This window comes from Aulonocara stuartgranti, assembly GCF_965226115.1.
Source record: "Aulonocara stuartgranti genome assembly, chromosome: 6".
Lineage (NCBI taxonomy): Eukaryota > Metazoa > Chordata > Actinopteri > Cichliformes > Cichlidae > Aulonocara > Aulonocara stuartgranti.
This window is the reverse complement of record NC_138944.1, coordinates 25863618-25876633: the sequence shown is the minus strand read 5'-3', so window position 1 is coordinate 25876633 and position 13016 is coordinate 25863618. Positions and strand designations below refer to the sequence as shown.

Below are 13016 nucleotides of genomic sequence, written 5' to 3'. Positions count from 1 at the left end.
CGTTTCACCTCTCATCCGAGACGCTTCTTCAGTTCTAAGGTCAAATGGTGGAGAGTCCCAGATATAAACCTAGTGGGAGTGACCCCCCACAGAGGGACAAAAGGACCCCCTGATGATCCTCTAATCGCCTGAGCCAAGGTGTGAAACTGGGTGTGGGTCCCAATCAGCCAGAGTTTCGGGTGTGTTCATTGTGAAACCTGGCCCCACCTTATCATGCGAATTCCTGAGGTCAGATGGCCCAGGATGTGAGTGGGCGTTAAGGCGTCTGGGAAGGGATCTCAAAACTGGATTATAGATGGATTATAGATTATCAGGGGATCCTTTTGTCCCTCTGTGGGGGGGATACTCCCACTAGGTTTATATCTGGGACTCTCCACCATTTGACCTTAGAACTGAAGAAACTTCTCGGATGAGAGGTGAAACGTCTTCAAATAACTTAAAGAAGTCCAGACGCTTTTCTTTGCAAGCTCCTTTGACTACGATGACCTGGATGACTGAGACCCTTCACAGACATACTACCAGGCTTAGTGCAATACTCCAGCGCTGTCTGTCGCTCAGCCACACCATTAAGTAGCCCTGCTGAAGATGGTAGTTGATTGGCAGCAGCTGGTGGATTGACTGCAGGTGCGGCAGCTCCGGGCGACAGCACTTCCGGGTCGGAGGTAGCCTGTTGCTAGGTTACCTCCTAACACATCACAGCGGAGCCGGAGGGGAAGACAGGGCGGTAGGAGAGACACATACACACGCACACAGATATACACACACTGGCAGATCGACCGGTCAGGGCGCCGTCAGATCCTGACAGTATCCCCCCTCTAATGGGAGCCACCCGGCGACCTACCAAACTTGTCAGGGTGCCGGCGGCGGAATTCTCTCACCATGGCGTCATCGAGAATTGCAGACCGCGGCACCCAGGAACGCTCTTCCAGACCATACCCGTCCCAATCCACCAAAAACTGAAAGCCCCTACCGCGGCGCCGGGCATCCATAATGCGGGTGATGGAGTATGCCGGGGCTCCGTCGATAATCCGGGCGGGTGGCGGGGGCCCGGGAGGCGGGCACAGCGGGCTAGTCCGAACAGGCCTCACCTGCGAGACATGAAAAACATTGTGAGTTCGCATGTTACGAGGCAGGCTCAACCGAACCGTCACTGGATTCAACACAGTTTGGACAGGAAATGGGCCAATGAACATTCTTGGGCACTGGCCACTCAACCACCGCCTTGACCTTAGCTGGGTCCGCACGCAGCCGCCCCTGTTCCACCACAAAGCCCAGGAAAGACACAGTTGGAACATGGAACTCACATTTCTCAGCCTTCACAAACAGGCGATTCTCCAATAAGCGCTGCAGTACGAGCCTCACATGCTCCACATGTTCTGCTGGGCTCCGGGAAAACACAAGGATGTTGTCTAGGTAGACAAAAACACAGTGGTTAAGGAGATCATGCAGCACATCATTAATCATAGCCTGGAAAACAGCAGGGGCATTGGTGAGCCCAAAAGGCATCACCAGGTACTCGAAATGTCCAAGGTGAGTGTTGAACGCTGTTTTCCATTCATCCCCTTCACGAATCCGCACCAGGTGGTAAGCATTGCGAGGTCCAATTTGGAAAAAACCGTGGCGCCCTGGAGGAGCTCAAAGGCGGATGCCAGCAAGGGCAAGGGGTACTTGTTCTTGATCGTGATCTTATTCAAACCCCGGAAATCAATACATGGCCGGAGCGACTTGTCCTTCTTCGCCACAAAGAAAAATCCCGCGCCCAAAGGGGAAATGGAGGGTCGAATGATGCCGGCCGCCAAGGAGTCATTAATGTACCGTTCCATCAACTCCCGCTCGGGCTTGGAGATGTTATAAAGCCGACTGGTGGGCAAGGGAGCGCCGGGAATCAAATCAATGCCACAGTCGTACGGGCGATGGGGCGGAAGCGAGGAGGCTTTGTCTTTGCTAAAAACCTGGGCCAGGTCATGATACTCAGGCGGAACACCAGACAAATCAGGAGGCGCAACAGGCTCCGCGGAGCCAGCGACCGTCGCACCAAAAGTCGCGGAGCGCAAGCACAAAGCGTGACTCTGACCGCTCCACCCCGAAATACGGCCCGTGGCCCAGTCGATCTGCGGATTATGTTGTTGCAGCCAGGGATAGCCCAACACAAGGGGAGCATCAGGAGATTTAAAAAGAAACAAACTGAGCTGCTCCGAGTGATTGCCAGAGAGGGTGAGTGTGATGGTTCGAGTGCGGTGAGTGACCGTAGTCAGAGGGCTGCCGTCAAGAGCCGAAACCTGGAGAGGTTCAGGGAGAGGAACAATGGGTACGACTAATTTATGAGCTAGTGATTCATCCAAAAAAAACTCTGCTCAGCTCCAGAGTCAATCAGCGCGCTACACGGGTGAGTAAGGGAATGAAAAATCAGCTTGGCCGGACAACTGAGATGGGGAACAGAGTTAGCCGTAGCACCCGCCAGTATCCCCACAGCTACTGGCGGGCGGAGTCTTTTACTCGCTTCGGACAGGTATCAGCCCAGTGTCCCCTTTTCCCACACACGAAGCACTCACCCGTGCACTGTCTTCTCCTCCGATGCGAAGCACCGAACCGAGCCCGGCCCAGCTGCATCGGCTGTTCCTCATCCTCCGCTGGGTCTTCTTCTTCCTCTCGCCAGTGAGAAGGAAGCAACCCGGTAGGCGCATCGGCGCCCCCTGCCAGCCGTCGTCCTTCACCTGCCTGTCTAACAAACTCTCTCATATGATTATCCAGTTGAATGCACATATTAATCAAAGCGCTAAGGGGTTTAGGTAGCTCTTTCGTAGCTAACTCACGTTTGAGTTCTTCGTTTAGGCAGTTCAGGAAGGCTCCCCGGAGTGCGTTTTCTGCCCAGCCCGTCTCCTCGGCCAGGATCCAAAAGTCAATGGAGAAATCCGCGACACTCTTACGTCCCTGCTTTAGGGTAAACAAACGATTAGCAGCGCCATCTACATCCGTTCCTTTATCAAACACACAGCGGAACTTGGTCAGAAAATCCTGGTAGGAGATATTCGGTTGAACATTTAAAACGGCTTGTGCCCATTGCAGCGCCCGGCCAGTCATCAATTCCACCATAAGCGTGATCTTCACACAATCTGAGCCGTAAGCCTGTGTCTGTTGTCTGAAAATCAATGAACACTGCATCAGAAAGCCTCGACTCTTTGTTATATCTCCATCAAACTTCTCCGGAACCGGTAATGTATGTTCTCGCCTAGGTGGAGGTGGTGGAGGCGAAGGGGGTAGTGGGCAAGCTGCAGCCACACTTACTGATGGAGTGGGTTGTGGATTTTTAGCTGAGGTGCCGGGCGCGGTGAGTAACATACATTGAATGTTTGCAAGCACCTGTCGCATCGCTGTTTGTTCCGTCATGATGTGTTTCATCATGCTCTCATGGCGGTCCAAAACTTCGCCCTGAACAGAGAGCTCTTGCTGAACTGGGTTTGAGTCCGCTGAGTTCATGGCTGGCTGGAGTATTCTGTCACGGTTGTTGAAGAGTGGACTCAGGCGCGGAGCTCAGAAATAATGACAGTGCATTTATTTACAGTGCAGCAAGGTGACAACAGTTCAAATGTGCAACAATGGTGATAGTGCGTCCCTCCTTCCGTGTAAGCCCGTGCGTGGTAGTGAGTGCCCGTCTCTCCTCCAAGTGCTTCCTTAGTGTCCGTAAATCCTCCGTCAATCCCTGGGTGAACACACACACACGACAGCAGAATGAGTACGAAGATCAGACAGCACTTCAATAACGTTAGCGACTCGAAAACACTACCAGGCTTCTTTAAGTTGCTTGAAGACGTTTCACCTCTCATCCGAGACGCTTCTTCAGTTCTAAGGTCAAATGGTGGAGAGTCCCAGATATAAACCTAGTGGGAGTGACCCCCCACAGAGGGACAAAAGGACCCCCTGATGATCCTCTAATCGCCTGAGCCAAGGTGTGAAACTGGGTGTGGGTCCCAATCAGCCAGAGTTTCGGGTGTGTTCATTGTGAAACCTGGCCCCACCTTATCATGCGAATTCCTGAGGTCAGATGGCCCAGGATGTGAGTGGGCGTTAAGGCGTCTGGGAAGGGATCTCAAAACTGGATTATAGATGGATTATAGATTATCAGGGGATCCTTTTGTCCCTCTGTGGGGGGGATACTCCCACTAGGTTTATATCTGGGACTCTCCACCATTTGACCTTAGAACTGAAGAAACTTCTCGGATGAGAGGTGAAACGTCTTCAAATAACTTAAAGAAGTCCAGACGCTTTTCTTTGCAAGCTCCTTTGACTACGATGACCTGGATGACTGAGACCCTTCACAGACATACTACCAGGCTTAGTGCAATACTCCAGCGCTGTCTGTCGCTCAGCCACACCATTAAGTAGCCCTGCTGAAGATGGTAGTTGATTGGCAGCAGCTGGTGGATTGACTGCAGGTGCGGCAGCTCCGGGCGACAGCACTTCCGGGTCGGAGGTAGCCTGTTGCTAGGTTACCTCCTAACACATCACAGCAGAGCCGGAGGGGAAGACAGGGCGATAGGAGAGACACATACACACGCACACAGATATACACACACTGGCAGGTCGACCGGTCATGGCGCCGTCAGATCCTGACAATCTCAGTGTGAAGCCTGTATCTCTGAGTCTGTCTTTGCATCGTGTTTCCTGTTTTACTTTGACAATCTGTGTCCTATGTCAGTGTATCATGCTTTGCTTCCTGTGCCTCGATTAACCCCAGCTGTGCGTCCCTCCTGATTTCCATTCCCTCGTTACTCCCTGGTGCATTTAAGCCCTGTGTTTTTCTCTGTTAGTTGTTGTGTTGTACCGTCACTGTGCTATTTTTCCTCCCTTTGGCAGCATTATGAAGTTTTTAGTTACTGGTTTGTTTTTCTAGTTTATGGTTAGTATTTAGTTTCTTTAGTCCAGTTTAGTTTCTGGTTTTCATGTTTTAGGTTTTAGTTTGTTTTTTGTGAAGTTTATTTCTTCTAAAAGTTTTTTCAGCAACAAAAGCTGCCGCTTTAACTTTCATTCTGCATACGATTCCTGCATTTGCGTCCAACCTCCTGCCTGCCAAAGCACACACCATGACATCTCCAAAAGTTGCAGGGTGCCAAATCTGGTAATTAGGGCTGTGGTTACTATTTTCATAGTGGGCTGTCTGTCCAACAGCTTAAACCTGGCCTAAACTAGGTCACGCAACAGGACAATGATCCCAAACAGAGCAGCAAATCTACAACAGAATAATAACAGAATCAATGTGCTACAGTAGTTCATCAAAGTCTAACATAAAGGTTGTGCTATGATGACATAAAATTTGATGTTAGCTCTCTGAGTGAGCTTCATGATGAAATTAGGATCTGGTCATCTGTAGGTAGCAGCACTAATGGGGGAATTCTATTGATTAGAGTTATGTACTGTCCTTGATGTTTATTGCTGATTGTTTGTGTGTGAGAGAAAGAGACAGGAAGAGAGAGTTACTCTGAGAGAAATTGGGAAAGACATCAAGCCCCAGAGAGCTTGAAAAGGGCGGAAAGAGCTACATTATCTAACTCTATTTACAGACTCATTATATGGTGCTTTTACCGACTCGGATAGAAACAGCTGTATAGTTCACCAAATTCACTGTCCAGTCTAACAAAACTTACAGGTGCTTCCCCTCCACTGGCTATTCCCTTCCTATTATTTCTCACCTTGGATCTGCCTGTGGTGGAGGAGTCATTAGGAAGTGAGCAGACTCACTTTGTCAAGGGAGCCGTACAGTCCCTTGGCCTTCAGGCTGAGTCAGGCTGAGCAGGACCTTTTATAGTGTTGCTTTCACAGAAAAGCAAGTGAAGAGTGAAGAGTTGAGACACGAAAAGGATACCAGTAATGGGAGACAACGGTAATGAGAAAAGAAATGCAAAAGATATAGAGTGCATCTCTTGGGTTGTTGTTTTGTTGTTTAACTTAACAACAGATAAGCGTTGCCTACTGGAAACTAATTATCACTCTTATTTTAACTTACATCCATCAGTCAACTTTAAACAAACAAGCTTTACTTTACTGCACACTTCTAATAAATCATCTATTATAGATATTTTTTTATATCACAATATGCCATTTTTACATTTACTTTGAGTCGCAACTCAAGCTGTCTTTGGTCTACAGTATATGAATGCTAATCATTTGTAAGCGACAGCTACCGGTGAATGCATCATAGGAACTGCATGGGGCAGTGCAAAAACATATTCTTCAGCCCTAAAGGGAAAGTTTCAGCAACACATACAGTAGAATGACTAGTTACCTCTGTATCAGTGCCAGTTGTCAGAGCAATCAAGCACCCAGCTGGGCTATTATTTGGTGCCACCGAGGTGGTTTCAAAAGTAATAGGATTTCTTGCCCTCCAGAAACAGTGGTCCTTCAGTGTGTGTTTGACCAAGAAGAATGGAGAGGCAGAGGGAAAGCAAGTGCAGGACAGAGTGGGGATTTCTCTTGATTGAAAACAAACTCATTGTTTCCCCTTAGGCAGAAACACAGTTTTACTTCCAAAATAGTTTTTTATTGATTTTTTTTCCCCCTTCTCTTTGTCATGTCAACCTTATTTTGTCCAGTTGACATTCTTTGTTATGTTGATAAGAAGTGTAAGAATAGCAAGGGTCAGAGCGTAAGAGGTGCTGTCATGTCTTTGTATCATTTCGCTTGTTTGTTTGTTTGTTTTTTAATAAGCAAGAACTCCCTAACAGTGTTTCATCCTAGGTGTCCATTAACCAAAACATTAAAAAAACAGAAAACGCATTCACACTCCTCACAGGTGGATCCACGTGTTCTCGGCTTACGTAAGTCAGGTAAATTGCATAGTCAAGCTTTGGGGAAATGCAATTTGTTAATACCGTACTGTATGATAAAAGCCAGGCTAACTGACAGCAACTGAAAAATTACAGCACAACTGAAGGCCCGCTCTGTCACAAAGCACCAGTTAGGCATGTAATAGAAAAAAGTGTGGACATCAGAGTGGGTGATGTGGTGATGAATGCGACCTGCACAGAGAGAGTGAAATTGAAGCTTTTTCGGCACAGCACTTGCTACCGGGGATTTCTCTCATAGTTACAAACCCTACTGCATTTCTGCAAATTTACATCAACACTTTAGAGAGAAGAAGAGGACAAACACAGCATAGTGTAGCGTAACAAACAGAATATTGGAGCATAAGACACTGTAATGCAGTTAAAGACGTTTGGGTTTGAATGGGGGGGGGGTCTTTTCCTTTTTTCTTTAATGTCTAACATTATGATTTGTTGTTGATGGAAAATAAATCAGCAGTCTGAACATTCTTATTCTTTGATTAAAATATATCCTGATGCATCTCATCTCATGATTAGTTTCCAGGTTACTTCCAAGCTTTCGTTGTGCAATATGTTATAAGCTAAATCCTCAGTCAGTGTTTTTTTTTTAGCCAGTAGCGTGAGGTTGCTGGATGGTGTGTTGTAGCCTGGAAAATTATAGAGTACTGGCCAGGGCTGCCCCCAGAATGGCTCATGGATTTTCATGTGTGGTGCTCAGTGAATAGGAATGATTGACTGCTGGTGAAATGTACCAGTAGGTGTAAGGACCACATCACATTGTCCCCAGGGTTATGGAACTCACTCTCTGTGAAGCAGCTCACTGGTCCCGAACTCTAAATCTAAAAGTCAGAATCTCCCTTGTATCGACAGCAGCCGGTTGAATTGGAAAGACACTTAGTGAAGAAGCCCACTGGGAGGTATGCTGGGGAATATATCCATGACATGCTGGAGGGGTCTTTATTGTGCTGGTCAAGGAGCTTCATGGATTTCTAAGCCTCAGAGAGAACAGGGGGTAAGCAGAGCTGCCCAGAGATGGTATTACTCTTGCTTCAAGGATTGCAAACATGTCCATCAAAAGCAGAAATGCTCCGAATCAGACAAGCCGGTAAGCTTATTGGCCAGCCTTTGCTTAGCCTACCTACACTTTTCACATCTCAAATACCATGAAAGGCTCAGTCCTCATTCTCTGTCTGTTTCTATTCAATGAACTGAGATTTCAGCACTTGCCATCTGGCTTGCAATTAACAAATCAAAGGAACCTAAAGATTAAAAAAAAAAAGAGTGCTTTATCTGCATCCAGTGCTGTGGAAACAGAGAAGCTGGAGGGAAAAAAAGGCGCACTACAGTAAAACTAATCTACAGCAAAATGCTGTTTGATCAAATAAAGAAACAAAGAGAAGATTCTTCAACCTGCTTTGTAGAAGAATGACAGTAAATGTGATATGGAATTAAAACAATGCAAAAAAGTTCCATTTGTTCACATGTCGCACATAAAAGAAAAAATAGCAATCAGAGACTAGAAGTCTTTGTGTGCAAGAGAAGTGCAACGTATGTCATAATTAGTTTTGTTTTTAAAAGTGCATCTGCCTTCCAATAATTAGAGTCCAGGTTGAAGTTTTGCACCAAATGATATTCCTCAGTTAGCCATGCAACAGCTTCTCTGAACATATGTTTATAAAGAGCGATAGTATTTTCATATGATTTATTCATAATTATGTTGTCAGCGCTGATCAGTGCTGCACATGCTCTGCCAGTGGTGGTTGTCCACTTGATTTGGCTGATTTCACCTAAAAGCGTCCATTAAATGGACTGAACACACAAAGTGGTTGGGTTGTCTGACTTTTTGTTGGAGTGGCTGTAGCTCAGGAGGCCAAGCAGGTAATATACCAATTGAGAGGCTGGTGGTCAATAGCTGCTCCGAACTACATACGAAAGTATCCTTGGGCAACATACTGAACTTTAAGTTTCTCTCTGATGTGATCATTGGTGTGTGAACGTTAAATAGAAAGCAAAGAAGTGCTTGGATAGAAATGGGTGAATAAGGCACATGTATAAAGTACTTGGACCAACCCATTTATATCTGTATGTTTTTTTTTTTTCTTCCTTCGTGTTCCCCTCCCTACAACTCAACTGGTCTTTGCACTTGCACATGGAAGTGGTGTCTTCCTGTTTGAAAGGCACCCCCCTTCCAGCACACATACTGTGACCTCATCTGTGTTGAGAGGATTGTTGGTTTTCACTGCAATGTTCTAGACTCTACATTATATGAGCTGAACTGAAGTACATTTCAAAGTTTCACTCTTTGAATTCAAAATGGAATTAGGTGGTTTAACTTGTTCCCATCGTAAAAGAAGAATTTATGTATTTATAATTTATTCAGATTAACTGATGAATTAATATAATTCTTTGCAGCTCTAATCATCTTTAAGGTCAAATGTATTCCCAGTCCCAAATCTGAACTGCATAATGAAACAAACAGATAATATAGGTAATATAGCTGGCAAGTTTCAGATCTTTTTATTGACTTTGTCTCCACACTCATGGATATATAAGGATAAGCCCACCAGTGCTGAGCATTGCTCTATTGACAGACTTTTAAATTTTCCGCTTGAATGCATGGTAGGTATAACAGTGCAGGCTTCAGGAGATGAAGGCGTGAAAGAAGACAGGACAAAGACAAATCACTGATGCTTTTTATTGAATCTGTATGTCAGGTCATTCCTATCTTTCTAGCTTGTTGTGGTCTCTTTTAAAGATTCACTCAGGTTTATAACAGGAGCCAGACTCTCACACTTGAGATCCCATAAGATAAGGATAGTGATTAATTGCCATTTCTCCATTTTTCTCACCATCATTACATGTGAAATGCTGCAAAATCCCAGGTGTAAGCATTCACATCATGGTTGTCCATGGGAACATCAACATACCACGGTCCCTGTGGTGTTGCAATTGTAACAGCTCCTGCAAATCCCCTCATGCTTCAGCGGTTTCATGCTCCATGAGCAAACCCACATGAACAAAAACAAGCACCTTTTGCAGCTCGGTTTTATTTTTCCGAGTCCACTCTACTAAACTCTTGGATTCATAGCCTGCCCGTCCTTTGAAAAACAATAACGAATAAGTGGATTGTGAAATTTGATGACTTGCTCTTGTAATGCCATGTGTCCTAAACTGTAATGAGTTTTCCTCTCCATAGACCATATTTTCTCTGGTGGTGTGTCAATTTACATTCATTATAATCATCACAGTCTCCAGTGAGCTTCCCGTTTCATCCCAGTCATTTCTAAGCAGAGCTAGCAGTAGACAGAACAGGCATTACTCACAGGAAATTCACAGTTTCATTTGTATAGTGTGTTGCAGGCTGATAACAAGCTTTTGTTGGGAGGCTATTGGCATACACTAAAGTAAGCTTAATGAAACTAATGAGAATGTCTCATGGGACATCAGAAATGTAGCTGTAACAGTTTTTAAAGCTCATTAGTAAAGCATTTAAATGTAATTCATTACACAGAACGGCATGTTTTAGGGTTGGACTGTCACACATTTGCATAATGTAATATTAAAAGAGAGTAAGCATTTAATAGATTGTGTGAGCTGAACCCTCCTCCTCTTTCTTTACACAGTATGAGAGTGTATGTCTCTGTAATTGTGCACAAGATTTTCCTTTAATTAAGGAGTCGCTTTTGCTCATTAACTGCAGTTGTTTTCATTATTGGCAGACAAAGAATTAGTGTTTATGATGATAACTTTGTCAGAGTGTGTGGAGGGTAGAGGTTAGGGCTGAAATGCAGGAGGCTAAAGGCTGAATAAAATTTGCTTTAATAGCTGTTTTCAATATTTCTGCACATATTAAGTCCAGAAAGTTACACAAACATATTTCACGAGTATAAAAATATGTCCCAGTAAACAAAAAAAAAGGTGAGCAAACCAAGACAGGGAGCTAAAACAGACACTTTGACAAAGGAAGGGAAGGACTACACAACCAGTCTTACAGCAGCTCATGATTTAGTCATGATCTTTAATGTACTGATGTGTGTTTCTGGATGACAATTTGAATTTTTGATCTTCCACAACTGGAGTTTTCCAACATTATTTTCATCAGTCCACTCTCATATGTACCAATTGATGCGCATCAACACAACATGAATGTTTTTCACTTTTATAAAAGTAAGAAAAGTCTGCATTAGGTGGTTGGAGCCAGTTCGCCATTCACACCAGTAACCCAGCTTTGAATCATACACATCACAGATTTTTACACATCATTTGCATCATTTTCAATCATCCATCCATCCATCTATCCATCCACGTTTGGTTCGAGGGGGCAACAGACAGAGCGTAGAAGCCCAGACTTCTCTCACCCCAGCCACTTCTTCCAGCTCATCCCGAGAGACATAATCTCTCCAGTGATTCCTGGATCTGCTTCGGGCTTCCTCCTGGTACACACCCAGAATACCTTATCTAGGAGGCGTCCAGCAGGCATCCTGGACTGGCTCCTTTTGATGTGGAGGAGTAGAAATCTCCTCTACTCTGATTCTCTCTCGAATGACCGAATCCTCACACTATCTCTAAGGAAAGTCTCAGCCAATCTTCGAAAGAAACTCATTTCTGCCGCTTTCACAACCTCATTCTTTCTGTCACTACTCAGAGCTCATGACCATAGGAGAGTGTAGGAACGCTGATTGGCCAGTAAATCGACAGCTTTACTTTTAATACACATTTCAATACACTTTACCACAACAGATCTTAGAGCACCCGCCCCAATCCATCTGCCAATCTTGTGTTATGCTTTCCACTTACTTGTGAACAAGACCCAGGGATACTTAAACTCCTCCACCTGAGGCACTAACTGTTTTAACTGTATTAATTAGTAGCTAGGATAGGCTCCAGCACCCCACGACCCTCAACTGGATATTCAGAAGAGGATGGATGGATGGATGGAAAAAAAATGTTAAAGAGACACTGGTGATGCTACAATAACAAAAAGAGGGTAAAAAAATCACCAATTTTACAAAAAAAACAACAACCGAGAACTTGTCACTGTAATTGTTGTTAGAAGAACCGGAAGTGAAAAATATCATATGAACTGAAGCCTAAGCATAAAAGACCCCAAGTGGAAACAAAACAAACCCCAGAACTCATGTATGAACTAATAATTAAATACTCAAGAACAGCACAAAACCCTAGGACCATAACAAACTTTAAAATTTTAAGGCACACCAGTTAAGGATCAGTACAGCTCTGCGGTCCATCAGTTTACTTTAACCATAGTGACATGCTTACATATTAACCACATTCTGTGACAGGACATGTAGAAACCCAGACATGCACCTACTGTCAGCTTACCCTCCATCTGCATGATTTTAGAGAAGATACTGTATGCTTATGAGGTTTCACTCTACCGCTGGACAGATTGAATACGACATGGTCACTGCACCATCAGGCTGGCGAGAGCACTGTTCATTATTATTTTTCAAACCCTTGGCCCAATTGAAAAAACATTGGATTAGGTCCATTGCACAGTTTACATTATCCTACATCACGGCTCCCCCAGGGGGCTATTGAGGAGGTGACGAGAATGAAACCACATGCTGTTAAATCTGTCTGAACTGAAGACAAAGAAATTCTCTTTGATCGTGTCTGTACCAGAGGGATGTTTGGAAATTATCCTTAGTGGGATGACATCAGACTAAATCAGAGGTTCAAATACTTCAAGGAGAGGGCACCTTGACACCTTAAATGTGGATGTCTTAAGGGTTCCTTTCTTTTTCAAATCTGCTTTTGTTCCTGACAGGAAGTTGGCAGGAAGTTGGTGGACATGCCAAGATGGCACATCAAAAAGGAGCCATCAGTCTTTCTGAGCCAGTAATATAATGTTGAAATGTACCTAAAAGTAAGACTAACATCAAAGAAGAAAAAAACAAGAGGGAAGCTCTCAGTCACACAGACCTAGAGACTGGCCTGCGACCCCATCGAACTAAAGCTCGTTAGAGAAAAACGTTTATATCTTAACCAGTTGGCGAGTGGTTCCTGGAGGTTTCTGGCAATCACAAGGTGAACCTGGTTGGAAGGAGGTATATGGGCCTACACTGAAAACCTCTTGTGTTTTGCTTTACTGTGACTAGATTGCTTCCCTGTAGTTTCTGTGGAAGACACCAAATTGCATTGGTAATTCACAGTTTTCACTTATAATTTGAGGTT

General features: G+C 44.7%; 1 protein-coding gene across 8 annotated transcripts in view; it reads left to right on the top strand.

The window, feature by feature from the left end:
• inpp4b (inositol polyphosphate-4-phosphatase type II B) overlaps nucleotides 1-13016 on the top strand; it is a 384743-nt gene that overhangs the window by 105844 nt on the left and 265883 nt on the right. Inside the window, exon 1 of one of the 8 annotated variants that reach the window (XM_082537629.1) lies at nucleotides 2142-2214. The exons of 5 other annotated variants lie outside the window; for them this stretch is intronic. The gene's annotated coding sequence lies outside the window, so the exon portion shown is untranslated. Of the gene's footprint in view, nucleotides 1-2141; nucleotides 2215-3101; nucleotides 3121-3248; nucleotides 3329-13016 lie in introns of those variants that run through there. 2 more of the 8 variants (XM_082537631.1, XM_082537628.1) reach the window with 2 other exon arrangements.